The sequence below is a fragment of the Myotis yumanensis genome, unplaced genomic scaffold (assembly GCF_028538775.1).
Source record: "Myotis yumanensis isolate MYYU_CA2020_CCGP unplaced genomic scaffold, mMyoYum1.0.hap1 SCAF_5, whole genome shotgun sequence".
Lineage (NCBI taxonomy): Eukaryota > Metazoa > Chordata > Mammalia > Chiroptera > Vespertilionidae > Myotis > Myotis yumanensis.
Genome location: NW_027223756.1, coordinates 97,658,933 through 97,672,057, shown reverse-complemented (window position 1 = coordinate 97,672,057; position 13,125 = coordinate 97,658,933).

Genomic DNA, 13,125 nt, shown 5'->3' with positions numbered 1-13,125 from the left:
TGTCATGTTTTTTTGTCTCCGCATTTTTTATGCTTGTGGTCTTTGTGCGCAGTCTTGTTCTAGTTAAGCCTTGATTGTTGTAGTTAATACTAGAGGGATTTGACCACCAGGCCGACTGGCTGTGAGAATCAGCTGTGTCTGCCGGGGAAAACTTCTGTCCTCTGGGGAGGTGCTAATCTAGCCTTTGCCTGAGATGATCCGGCAAATGGCTCTGTGCAGGGCTTGGGCGGGGCGGGATCAACAGGGCGGGTGGACGGAGCAGTTATGGCTGCTCTCAGTCCCGTTCCCAGAGGCTCTGCTTCTCAGAATCCCGGCAACCGCTGCAAACCTCGGAGAGAAAGCTGCCCTCAGATTCCAACTAATGCCGGACAATCCCGCTTCTCCCGTTTGAGTCTGAGTCCCTAGAGACTCGCCTGGATCTGGAGCTCAGAGTCTGAGACTCCCTCCTGATTGAAAACGACAACCACGCCCTCAGCCACCAGCCCGCTTTGCGCACGCACCTCCACACCTTTAAATTTTCCACACTGCGCCTCCTCTGAGCTGTTGTCTTTCCTTCTAGTTGAAGAGTCTCTCCTCAGCCAGCCTTCCTGTGGTTCTGGGTGATGCCCGTTCTGTCTTTTAGTTGTATTTTTGAAGTGGTTGTTTGCGGCAGCAGTCTCTGGTGTTTACTTATGCTGCCATCTTGGTGGTATCTCCCCAATGGATTTCATGTAGCACCCTACGTCTTCTCTGTTGATTCTAATGTATATAATACATTTAAAATCTGCCCTTCCCCAGAGCATTTTCTCAATCTGCTGCAATTTTTCTTCCCAACAATTGTCATTAGTTTGGCTCAAATAAACTCATCAAAATTCTCTACAGGTTTGGATGTTTCTTACGTAGACACTGGTGTGAAAATTAATAAACAGAGACCTCATTATAATAGAGTCGGGAGACTAGCAGGGAGAATTCTCGTGTATGTGTCATTCAGATGCACTGCTGGCCCCAACAGGAAGAGCTGTACCTACATCGCTGACAGAAAGTGACACTACTTTACCTTCTCAGGAGCAGAGTCCTCCTTGCCCAGTAACAGCTCAGCCAATGGGCGACTGCCACAGCGCAGCCAATGAAAAGTCACCGGCAGGTTCCAATCCTCAGGAGGAGACCTAGAAAGAGGAAGGCCATTCTCCTCTAACTATAGGACCGAAGCACCCAAGAGCCACCACAGCAGGAAGCACAAGGCTGGCCATAAACAAAACTGTCTTTTTCTAAACTTCAATTTTTTTCTTCATTTTAATTTATTTTCCCCCAACAAATATGTGTTGATGGTTGATATATAGCATATGGAGCTGGACTTGCGTGAGCTCCTCCTGCCTCAGGTCCTGCTCAGCTATAATTTATAGTTTCCCCACTCTGTCTTCCTTGCTAAGCTGGGAGCTGCTTAAGTGTTCTTTGTGTCCCCGCTGGCGGCGCAGTGCCTGGAGGTGGGTAGGAGCTCCGCACGTGATGGAAGGAGTGTGAGTAAATGACTAAGTCATGGCGAGGAGCAGCACAGCAGAGGCTGCCAGATCAGGCAGAGGCTGAGCAGATGAGGTATCAGAGAGAAGCCACAGGCCCCTGAGGAAGCTCGGTGGTCCCTTGTTGGAATTGCTTCCTAGGATTCTTTGCACTTCTAAGGAGTTTGACAGATGTGAGTTTTTAAAACCCACACATACTTAGTTTATTAAATAGACACAAGGTGTGTGTTTTCTACTTATTGAAGCTGAATTGACTTAATTTTTCATTTCACTTGCTTTTTGTATGTGTGGTGGGAGGGGCTGTAAACAGCACTGGAGAAGGTAGGGAGAAGGTTCTGGGCTTCTCAGAAGCATCGATCCATTGTTTATCCAAGGCCACAAAGAGCCAGAATCCTTCTTCTGAAATGTTCCCATGGAAACCATGCTTGTACTATGCATACAAAAAGGCAACTTCTAGTAGAATCAGCACTGCTCCTGAGAGAATGTAGTCAGACCTAGGGTCAGCCCCTCCCCTCCTGAGGCAGGACCCTGCAGACAAGTCATCAGGAGGGAATCGCAAAATGATTTCTGCTCTACAATCAGGACGTACACCTTCTTCCTCCTCCCTCTGGCTCTGCTTTCCCAAGCATCCCGATGAGAAATATGCCAGCTCCTCAATGACATGGAGCACAGACCTCCCCTGGCCTGAGTGACAGGCCAGACAGGCATCTGTTTAGGAAGACGATAGGGCTAATTGCACCCTGTCATGCCAAAGGAGGCAAAGCGCCAGGAATGAGGGGAAGAGAAGGAATTTTGCTTAGGCAATGTCTTTGATGCTGCTTCCCTGGACAGGGAAATGTTGCTCACTCCACCATCCCCCTGACTCCTGGTTAGCTGGTCAGTCTTTCAGGCTGAAGCCACTGGAGTTGCCATCTTTGCTTCTAATGCCAGCTCCATGCCCACTTCCATGGCACTGACTAGTTGTGTGACCTTGAGATATGTCTTGACTTCTCTGAGCCTCTGTTTCCTTGTCTGTCAAATGAGGATAATGAGATCTGTTGAGTAAGTTTCTTGCAATTCAAAAAGGAGGGCATATATGGGAGATTCCTGGCACAGATGTGGGCGTGAATACGCATTCAGCCAATGTTCTCTCCCCTTTCCATTTGCACCCCAAGGCCACTCTGTCAAGAGAACTGACCTTTCTTCCTTGGAAATGTTTCTCTACACACCTCTCCTCCCCATCCTATCTCTGTATCTGTTTATATGGACTATGCTCAAGAGGACATTGGAATCTATTGGAAGGATACACAGGCGTCTCCTAAAAATCAGGATAGGAAACACATCCAGGCCTCATGAGGGCCTGGACCCAGAAACTGGGACCAAATGGCCTCTCGTCTTCTTGCATTTCAGCCTGTCTTTCTCTCTCTCTCTTTCTCTTTGTCAGCTTGCCCACCTCTCTGCATGTGGAAGAAACGGTCAAGCCAGCCTTGACTCCACATGGCTTCCACTTGTATGTTCAATACGCATTAGAAGAGTCTCTGTGCCAGCCCCCACTTCCAGGAAGATCATCCCACTTATCCACATTCAGTCAGGTGACCCTCTACAGCCCATTTAACTGTGACCAGAGAAGGTGCCTAGGGTCAGACCCTCCCCTCCTGCAGGGCAGTTCTCAAGGAGGGAGCATGGGATTAGCAGACAACAAAAGCGTTCTTTGATTCCCCAAAAGCCCTCCTTAGTGGGTTTGTGCCAAGTCGTCAGGCAGATGACTCAGCAGGAGGTTTGATCCATACACACGTCCTGTCACGGATAAGACAGGCTGTTAGTTCCTGGGAGAAATGCAGGTCTCCATCAGTACCTATTATATGGCCGCATCATCCATATGCAAAAGGAGACATACGTCGCCCCACTCAGGCACGTCCTTCGGCTCCGGCGGGGTGCAGAAAGCCAACTCTCACGACTGTGTCCAGATTGTGGCGTCTGGTTTATAGGAGCTTCCCTTGAGCTCTAAAGAAATGTGATGATGTGAAAAACGAGCTAGATGTCAGGCAGAGCTGTATGCTGGGAGAAAGAAACATTAATTACTGGATCCTTTCCCAGAAAGTCAAAAGCCACTCTCCATAGCTGAGTTTAATAGGATTCATCTGTTTTAGAGTCACTCACGTTTTAGGGCAATTTTTTAGCTTCATTATTGTGCCAGCCAGGAGGATCAATCTGTATCGAGAATCCTATAGAAAAGTCACTCATTTAGTCACTCACTCATTTGACAAATATTTGAGTCCTGGGGATAAAATGGTGAGCAAAAGCAGACAAAATCCCCAACCTCGTTGCAGTCACAGTCTAAAGGTGAAATAGGCACCACGCAACCCACACAAGCTGGATAATGGCAGCTGTGCCAGGGCGCCACGGGACAGAGCCTGTGCTGTAGGGAGGTTTGTCCCACTTGGCGTGAACGCCCTTGCTAAGTGGTGCTGGAGCTGAGTCCAGTGTTCCTAGGAATCAAGGCAGGAAAAAGGAGTGAGCTGGAGGAAACTGCATGTGCAGAGGCCTGGGGGTGAGGGGCATGGAGAATAGGAGGGACCAAATCAGGCCAGTGTGAGTGGAGCAGGAAGTCAGGGTTGTGGGGTGGGGACCACATTAGGGGTTTCACCTGTCCTGGAAGCAGGAAGGTAAAATAAAGAGATTTGCATGTTGAAGAGGTCACTCTCGCTATTGTCCCATTCGCAGTAGTTCAGATGAGGACTACTGTTTTTGGCGGTGGTGGCGGTGGAGAGAAGTGAGTGAATTTGAGAAATATTTGGATCCACATTGCCAGGACTTGGATAAGAGGATGGGCAGGGAGAGGTGAGGGTGGCACTGAGGGCTCTGATTTGCCCAAGGGGATGGTGACATGCACAGAGACAAGGACTGCTAGAAGAGGACCAGGATTGGGGCCAGGTCAGAGGTTTGATTTGGGGCATGTTAACATTGAGGAAAACGCTGAGCTGTCCAAAAGATGATACCAGTCTGCAGCTCAAAGGACCCGTTTGGGCTGGAGAGCATTTCAGGGTTTTCTGTAATTATGTGCGAATTGTAGATGTGGCTGGGTGAGGGGCTTAGGAGAGAATGTGGAGTCAGAGGAGTGCCTAGGACCCCTCGTGAGAAAAAGCAGCCATGACCTCCAAGCCAAGGAAGTGGAGCCTGCAAGGGAATCGCAGAAGGAACGTCTCCAAGGCTGCGAGGTCCAGAGCGATGCTGGGTCCCTGAGGCCAAGCGAAAGAAAATAGCAAGAAGCAGGAAGAGTGATCGATAGTGTTTGGTTCTGCCAAGAAGTCAAATCTGATGAGGACTGAAGTAGTTGACGCATTGAACAATATGGGTATCATTGATGGATCTGTCAGAAGCTGACTCAGCCCAGCTCCAGAGCTAATCAGAATATACATCATTGCCCTGAATACTCTCAGTATGAATAGAGGGGAATTAATGGCTTTGAGCTTGGAAGCCCTCCATATTAAAATACATTTTCTGGCCCTAGCCAGTTTGCTCAGTGGATAGAGCATCCGCCTGCAGACCAAAGAGTCCCAGGTTCGATTCTGGTCAAGGGCATGTACTTCAGTTTCAGGCTCCTCCCCAACCCGGGCCCTGGTTGGGGCACATGCAGGAGGCAACGAATTGATGTGTTTCTCTCACATAGATGTTTCTCTCTGTCTTTCCCTCTCCCTTCTACTCTCTCTAAAAATCAATGGAAAAATATCCTTGGGTGAGGATTCAGAAACAAACAACCAAAAACATTTTCTGCCTGGCCAGTGCGGCTCACTGGCTGAGCATCGGCCCATGGACCTGGGGGTCACAGTTTGATTTCCGGTTAGGGCACATGCCTGGGTTGCAGGCTCGATCCCCAGTAGGGGGCACGCAGGAGGTAGTCAATCAATGATTCTTTCTCATCATTGATATTTCTATCTCTCTGTCCCTGTCCCTTCCTCTCTCTGAAATCAATAAAAACATGTTTTTTTTTAAAAAAAACTTGAAAAAAAATACTTTTTCTGTGATTTCATGGGATTGGGGATACCATTTTGGTATACTATTTTGACCCAATCTCTATTATTTTACTACAAGGGGAAAAGCAATTGAGAAAGCTCATTGTAAGACAAAAATATGAGAAGAAAGCAAGAAATGATGCTAAAAAAAAAAAGGAATGGGGTGATTAGGTAATGGGAAAATTTTAGGCATTGGAGTGTAGTTTATTTGGGGGGTTGGAGCCTTTCTAGGGCAACCCCAAATGACCCTGTGAAGGTAAACTTCTCTTCCAAGAGTAAGCTCAGCTCTACTGGTTGCATCTGGTTTGGCATTGGCCAGAGAGAAATTAAAGTCGATAACCTGAAGGGTCAGATGTCAGGCTGAATCTTTGGCTAAAGAATCAAGGCCAGGAGCAAGGAGCCAAGAACCATCCAGAGTGTCACCAGGAATTACCAAGTTTTGAGCCAAAGAGAGGCTACAAATTGTACATTGTAGCCAGCATTGCTTTAATCAAGTATGGTAAGACACGCAGACATGGAAATGACTGTCATGAAGGAATTTGTTATACTCACACTTCCCTAAAGTTAGGGGGCGGGGCATGCCACGCAGGGCCACTCGGGAAGCACCAGGGGCAGTCAGGAAGCAGAGGGAGCAGGAGCCTTTATTGTGGTTCGTGGGTAAGGCACGGCAGGGCACACAGGCCCAGGATAGGCTGGTTTCAGTCATTTCAGTGGGTTCAGGGCACAGCGACTGTCCTTAGTGTCTGGTCCTGGAGTGACGAGGGCAGGTGGATAGTGGCCGGAGTGTTAGAGCTGATGAAGGAGGTGGCGGGGTGTGGGCTCTGGCTGTGTTGGGCTGTGTATGAAGGCACACTTGCAGGCCAGTCTTCACTCTCTGGGAATTGGCTAGCTCTGGGAGAAGCCGTCTCTCCAGGACCGGCAAGGCCCCAGGTGTCAAAGCACCAGGAAGTAAAAAGGCACAATTAATACAAAAGTCTTAGCTCCAAGTGGGAACTGAGGGTCAGGAATCAGGAACAAGGTGCTGGCAAATTGGAAGATGAAAATGGCTATGTGGGGACCTACTACTCTCCAAAGAGGACCTTGGGGGGCTTTCAGAAGGCTGACCACAACTGGGCTAACTCCAGCCTTCTGTCTCATGTCTAAATGTCTTTTTTTTTCCCAAAACCTGGGAGTGAACCATGTCTACTGTCTTGAAGATGATGCTAATGTTGCTCAGAAAATTGTGAATTGTGTCACCAGCCTCTTCATTCTCCTTACAGCTCATGTAACACAAAAATAAGGGCAAGCAACTGTCCAAAGGATTTTTTTAATTTGTGAATTTACAGGAAAGACTTTACAGAAATAATGTAATTTACACCACTTTTCACTATTACTTTTAGCACTTTATCTCCGTTCTAACGCATCAAATAGTAATAATCTGAACTCTCACAGAAAAACGCACACCTAACAGCCAGTTCCTCTGAGTGCTCCGTCTGCTTTCCATCAGGCCTCAGTGGCTCCAGCTCCCCCTGCCGGGCGAGCCCCGAGGAGCAGGCAGGCGGAAGACAGGAGGCCGATATGCACAGGATGATGTGCAGGTCCACACGGTGGGCCAGCCGGCTTCCAACTCAGCCCACTCCAGCTGAGACGTGAGACAGAGTCCACCAGGGACAGGACGCCGGCCAGCTGGGAGCCAGCGTGTCTGATCTAATGCAAAGGCCTTTGCCTGTGGCACTAGAGGTGACAAGTACAGTCCTCAGAGATGCTGAGGTGACTCCTTCACCCGCTTCCTCTGCTGTGTTGGCAGCTACACCTGCTCCAGCACAAAGAAATGCTGAGGCAGCAGGACAGCTGTGGCCTGCAGTTTATAATTCATGGAGAGCAGGAGGAAGATGAGCTCTGTCTGTTCCTCTCAGCTCCCCACCAGGGGGAGAGGCAGCAAAGCCAGTGGCTATGGGATTCTCATTCGTGTTCATAACCATCAAATAGCTGTGCAGCCTGCCCAGCCAGGCACGGGGCAAGGTGCCACGGGGCAGACAAAGAGCAAACTCCAGGCTCTGCCCTTTGAGAGCTCACAGACCCAAAAGGGGAGGAGGTCAGGACACAGGCCTGGAGAGACAGGGAAGGGGAGTCAGAAACAGCCTCAAGGGGGAGTAAGGAGCCCCCCAAACCAGCAACCACCCAGTGCTGATTGGAGTGGACTGAGCTGGGAGCGGGAACAAATACATCCTCTCCCCTCAGGAAGTCAGTCTAGTGGGGAGAGCAAAGGAAGGAATGCAAACAGACGCTGCCAAGCCAGTGCCGTGTGTACAGCAATAGTGTGTACTTAGCACAGAAATAGCACAGGGGTCAATGGGGGGAAAGGGACCTCAACAATGAAGATAACTTTTAAAAAAAGAAAACAGATAGCACAGTAGAGCACCTGAGCTGGGTTTTCAAAGCACAGGAAGGATTTCAACAGAGTGGGAAGGAGAGATCACCTGTGCTCTAGCCAGAAGGAGCAGTACCTGCCAACATGAAGAGGGTAGAATGTTCCGGGCATGTCCAGGTTAGGTAACCAGAGAGAGCAGGCGTGGGAGGGCCTTCAAAGCAAGGGTGCAGGGGTTCGATCTACTGGATTCAGCCATTACTCATTTTTTAAAATTATGGCAAAAAGCACATAACATTTACCTCTTGACCATGTTTCAGTTCAGTGGTATGAAGTATATTTACATTGCTGTGAAATGAATCTCCAGAATTTCTTTATCTTGCAAATCTGAATCTCTGAACCCATTGAAGAGCTCCCCCATTTCCCCTACACCCACTCCAGGTAACTCCCATTTTACTTCCTGTCTATGAATTTGACCAATCTAGGTACCTCATTTAAATGGAATCATACAGAGATCAACCAAAGGACTTGCATGCATATAAGCCTAACCTATGGACACAGACACCAGAGGGGTGAGGGCATGAGTGGGGGGGAGGGGGGAGGCAATGGGAGGATAAGGACACATATGTAATACATTAATCAATAAAGAAAAAATTAAATAAAATAAATGGAATCATACAACCCTAGATGGTTTGGCTCAGTGGATAGAGCATTGGCCTGTGGACTGAAGGGTTCCTGGTTTGATTCCGTTCAAGGACACGTACCTCGGTTGCAGGCTCCTGGCCCTGGTTGGGGGCAATTTATGTGTGTCTCTCTCTCTTCCACTCTCTACAAATCAATGGAAAAAATATCCTAGGGTTAGGATTAAAATAATAATAATAATAAAATAAATAAATAAATAAATAAATGGAATCATACAGCATTTGCCTTTTTGTGATTGACTTATTTCACTTAACATGGCTTCACGGGTTATCCATGTTGTAACATGTGACAGGATTCCTTTTTTAAAATTTTATCTTTATTGTTGAAAGTATTACAGATGCCCCCGTCCGCCCCCCGCTCCCCACCCAATAACTCTCTTTACCACCCCCCAGCCTCCCACACAGAATTCCTTTTTAAGGCTGAATAATATTCCATTATATGTACCTATCACATTGCGCTTATCCATTCATCTGTTGAGGGACATTGGGTTACTTCCAGCTTTTAACTATTGTGAATAATGCTGCTATGAACAGTGCACATCATAGCGAGTGGTTGAGTGGCCTTAGGTGTACAAATATCTCTTTGAGTTTTTCCTTTCAATTTTTTTTTTTTTGGCATATACTCAGAAGTGGAATTGTGAGATCATAATGGTAGTTCTATTCTTTGACTTTTTAGGAAGCTCCATGCTGTTTTCCGAAGGGGTTGCACCATTTACATTCCCACCAACAGGTAAAAGGGCCCAATGTCTCCACATCCTCGCCAACACTTGTTATCGTCTGTTGTTGTTTTGCTTCTTACAGTAGCCATCCCATCAGTCATTTTTGAAAGGGGCATGATCAGAGCCATGCATTGGAGGATCTCTCTGGCAGCAGAAAGTCAAGAGACAGGAGATGATCCGGGCGTTGGTAATGGTCAGAAAGAAGGGAGGGACTCCTGACCAGGCTGGTGGCAGATGAAACAAGGGCCACAGGAGGACAGAAGCAGCCAGGGTTATGGCAGGAAAGGGGAAGCCAGGGAGAGGGAGGAGGGAGAGGTGACTTAAGTTCAAAGTATAAAAAACTGAGAAAATAGGGATAGAATGAGAAAAATAGGAAGCCGTGAAGGTCAGCTACTTGTTGGGAGGTACTGAGATCTGACAGGTGCCAAAAAGTGGAAGGTTAGTTGTTGATGTAGGGTTGGTGCCTCGAAAAGAATGCAGGGCTAGAGACAATCGTGACATCTATTCTTACAGCATTTTATTTACACGATCCTCCTCCAAGCTCATGACACCTCTGAGGCCAGCCCAAGCAGGTGTCATCTCCACCAGCTGAGCAATGAGAAAGCAGGAAGTACAAATAACAGGCCAGGGCCACCTGGCATGTCAGAATCAGAGCCTGAGTAAGCCCCTGAATCTGGTTCGAGTCCAGAGACCTCTTCTTTTCCTGAGATAAGACTTGTCTAGGAGCACACAGAGGGCCCAGCTGATGGAAGACTCATTCATTCATTTGAAAAATATTTTCTTGAATGCCAGGTAGTGTTCCAGGTGCTGGGGATTCACTAGTTAATAAAATAGACAGAAAAGACAAGATCCTGCCAACATGGAACCTATATTCTTGTAGATGATAGAACAGACCCACTGACCATTTGGCAGTTTTCCTAGAAGCCCAGAGAATTCCCCAGGAGAAGTGTCCCAAGGCAAATCTGTGCCTCACAGCAAACATTTGCATGTGCTTACTCTGTGCAGGTAATTGATAAGCAGAGAGAAACTTCTCTGCTGTCTGTCATGCTGATTCAGGTTAACACACATGCTAACTCGAATTGACACACATGCAGTCAAGAAAGGAAGGTTTCCTGGAAGAAGGGACATTCCAGCAGAACCCTAAAGAATTTGAAGGAGGAGGAAAGGAAATGAGAAGGCATGAGAAGAGAGAGAAGGTGTTCTAGGCTGGAGAGAAGAGCGTGTGAGCCAGGCAGGGAGCAAGCTAGAGCATGGCACGTTTGGAAAGCTGAGCTTCCAGCTGGCTGGGTGACAGCATGAGATGCAGAGAGAAGCACAAGATTTGAGATGGATTTTTAGCTCTCTGTGTGGCAGCTTAAAGAATGGAGCAAAGGGGAAGGAGACCAGTAGGGTGAACCCTGTCGATCTGATTGTGAAATGCCTGTCTACCAGGCATTTGCTAATTGTGGTTACCATGGCAACATTAGACCACAGAGCAGAAGCATCTAGTCAACCTCTCTTATTAAATATAGAGGCCCAGTGCACGAATTTGTGCACGGGTGGGGTCCCTCGGAGTGGCCTGCGGGGATCGGGCTGAAGCCCACAGTCCAACACCACCTGCAGCTCCTACCTGCCGCTCCCACTTGTCCCAGCCCCACTGCGCCTGCTGCAGGCTTGCTCCCAATCAGTCCCGATCCCCAGAGGCTCATGCAGCGCTTGCCAGCCGTGAGCCCTGCGTCTGGCACCCTCCCAAGGGGAGTGGCCTGCAGGATCGGGCTGAAACTGGCTCTCTGACAACCCCCAAGGGGTCCCAGATTGTAAGAGGGGGCAGGCCAGGCTGAGGGGCCCCACTGGTGCACTGGTGCACGGGTGCACGAATGGGGCTGGGGAGGGACCACAGGAGGGCTCCAGGGAGTGTCTGGCCCCGATTTGCCCCGTCAGGGATGCAGGAGGTTGGCCAGCCAGGAAGGGGCTGCGGGAGGGCTCCAGGGCGTGTCTGGCCCATCTCACTCAGTCCCAATTGGCCAGACCCCAGCAGCAAGCTAACCTACCGGTTGGAGCATCTGCCCCCTGGTGATCAGTGCACGTCATAGCGAGTGGTTGAGCGGCCTTAGCATATCATTAGCATATTATGCTTTGATTGGTTGAACAGTGGATGGGTCACCAGATGACCGGACACTTAGCATATTAGGTTTTTCTTATATAGGATCATGACACTAAGAACAAGGCTGGAAAACAGATTTACTGACTTTCCTACTGGCAGTGTGGAAATTCGCCCCCTCCACAATTTTTATAACATATGTAGTGGTAAAATATACTTAACAAAATTTAACATTTTAGCCATTTGAAGAGTATAGTACAGTGGTATGAAGTACATTCACAATATTGTGCATCCATCCCCATTTTCATTTCCAGAATTTTTCATCATACCAAACTGAAACTCTGTACCCATTATTATCACTTCCATCACCCCTTCCCTCAGCCCCTGGCAACCAACATGCAACTTCCTGTCTGTCTAGGTGCCTCATATAAGTAAAATCATATAGCGTTTGTCTTTTTGTCACTTAGCGCAATGTCCTCAAGGTTCTTCCACGTTGTATTATGTGTCAGGCTCTCCTGCCTTTTTAAGGCTGAGTAATATCCACTGTGTGTCTGTACACATTGTGTTTATCCATTCATTCACCAATGGACACTTTGGGCTATTATAAATAACTAGAGGCCCGGTGCACAAAAATTTGTGCACTCAGGGGGAAAGGGGGTTCCTCAGCCCATCCTGTGCCCTCTCCCAGTCTGGGACCCCTCGGGAGATAACGACCTGCTGGCTTAGGCCTGCTCCCAGGTGGCAGAGGGCAGTCCCAATCCCTGGATGCAGCCCCTGGTCGGGCTCAGAGCAGGGCCCATCAGGGGGGTTGAGGAGCTCCCCCCTCTCACTCACAGAGTAGGGCCAATAGGGGAGTTGGGGCACCGCCCCCTGTCACACACAGAGCAGGGCGGATAAGAGGGTTGGGGCGCTGCCCCCTGTCATGCACAGAGCAGGGCCCATCAGGGGGTTGGGGAGCTCCCCCCTGTCACACACAGAGCAGGGACCATCAGGGGGTTGAGGAGCTCCCCTCTGTCACTCACAGAGTAGGGCCGATAGGGGAGTTGGGGCACTGCCCCCTGTCACACACACAGCAGGGCGGATCAGGGGGTTGGGACGCCGCCCTCTATCACCCACAGAGCAGGGCCGATCAGGGGGTTGGGGCGCCGCCACTGTCACACTCAGGGCAGGGCCAATGGGGAGGTTATGGTTCTACCCCGTCACACACAGAGCAGGGCCCGTGGGGCAGGGGGTGGGGGGAGTTGGGGCGCCGCACCCTGTCACACATGGAGCAGGGCCGATCAGGGGGTTGGGGTGCAGCCACTGTCACACTCAGGGCAGGGCCGATGGGGAGGTTATGGCTCTACCCTGTCACACACAGAGCAGGGCCGATCAGGGGGTTTGGGCTCTGCCCCGTCACGCTGATCCGGTGCCAGGAGGCCTCGCGGCTCCGCTGATCCCGGTGCTGGGAGGCATATTACCCTTTTACTATATAGGACAGAGGCCTGGGGGCCGGCTGGTTTGCCCTGAAGGGTGTCCTGGATCAGGGTGGGGGTCCCCACTGGGGTGCCTGGCCAGCCTGGATGAGGGGATGATGGCTGTTTGCAGCTGGTCACACACCCTTCAGGGTGGGGGTCCCCACTGGGGTGCCTGGCCAGTCTGGGTGAGGGGCTGAGGGCTGCTTTCAGGCTGGCGGTTGTTGATTGAAGCTCCCAACGGCTCCTTTTTTTTTATTTTATTCTGGGCCAGCTTTAGCTCTGGCTCTAGCTCTGAGAGCAGGTATCTTGTTTGTTTCGGTTCTATAATCGAAA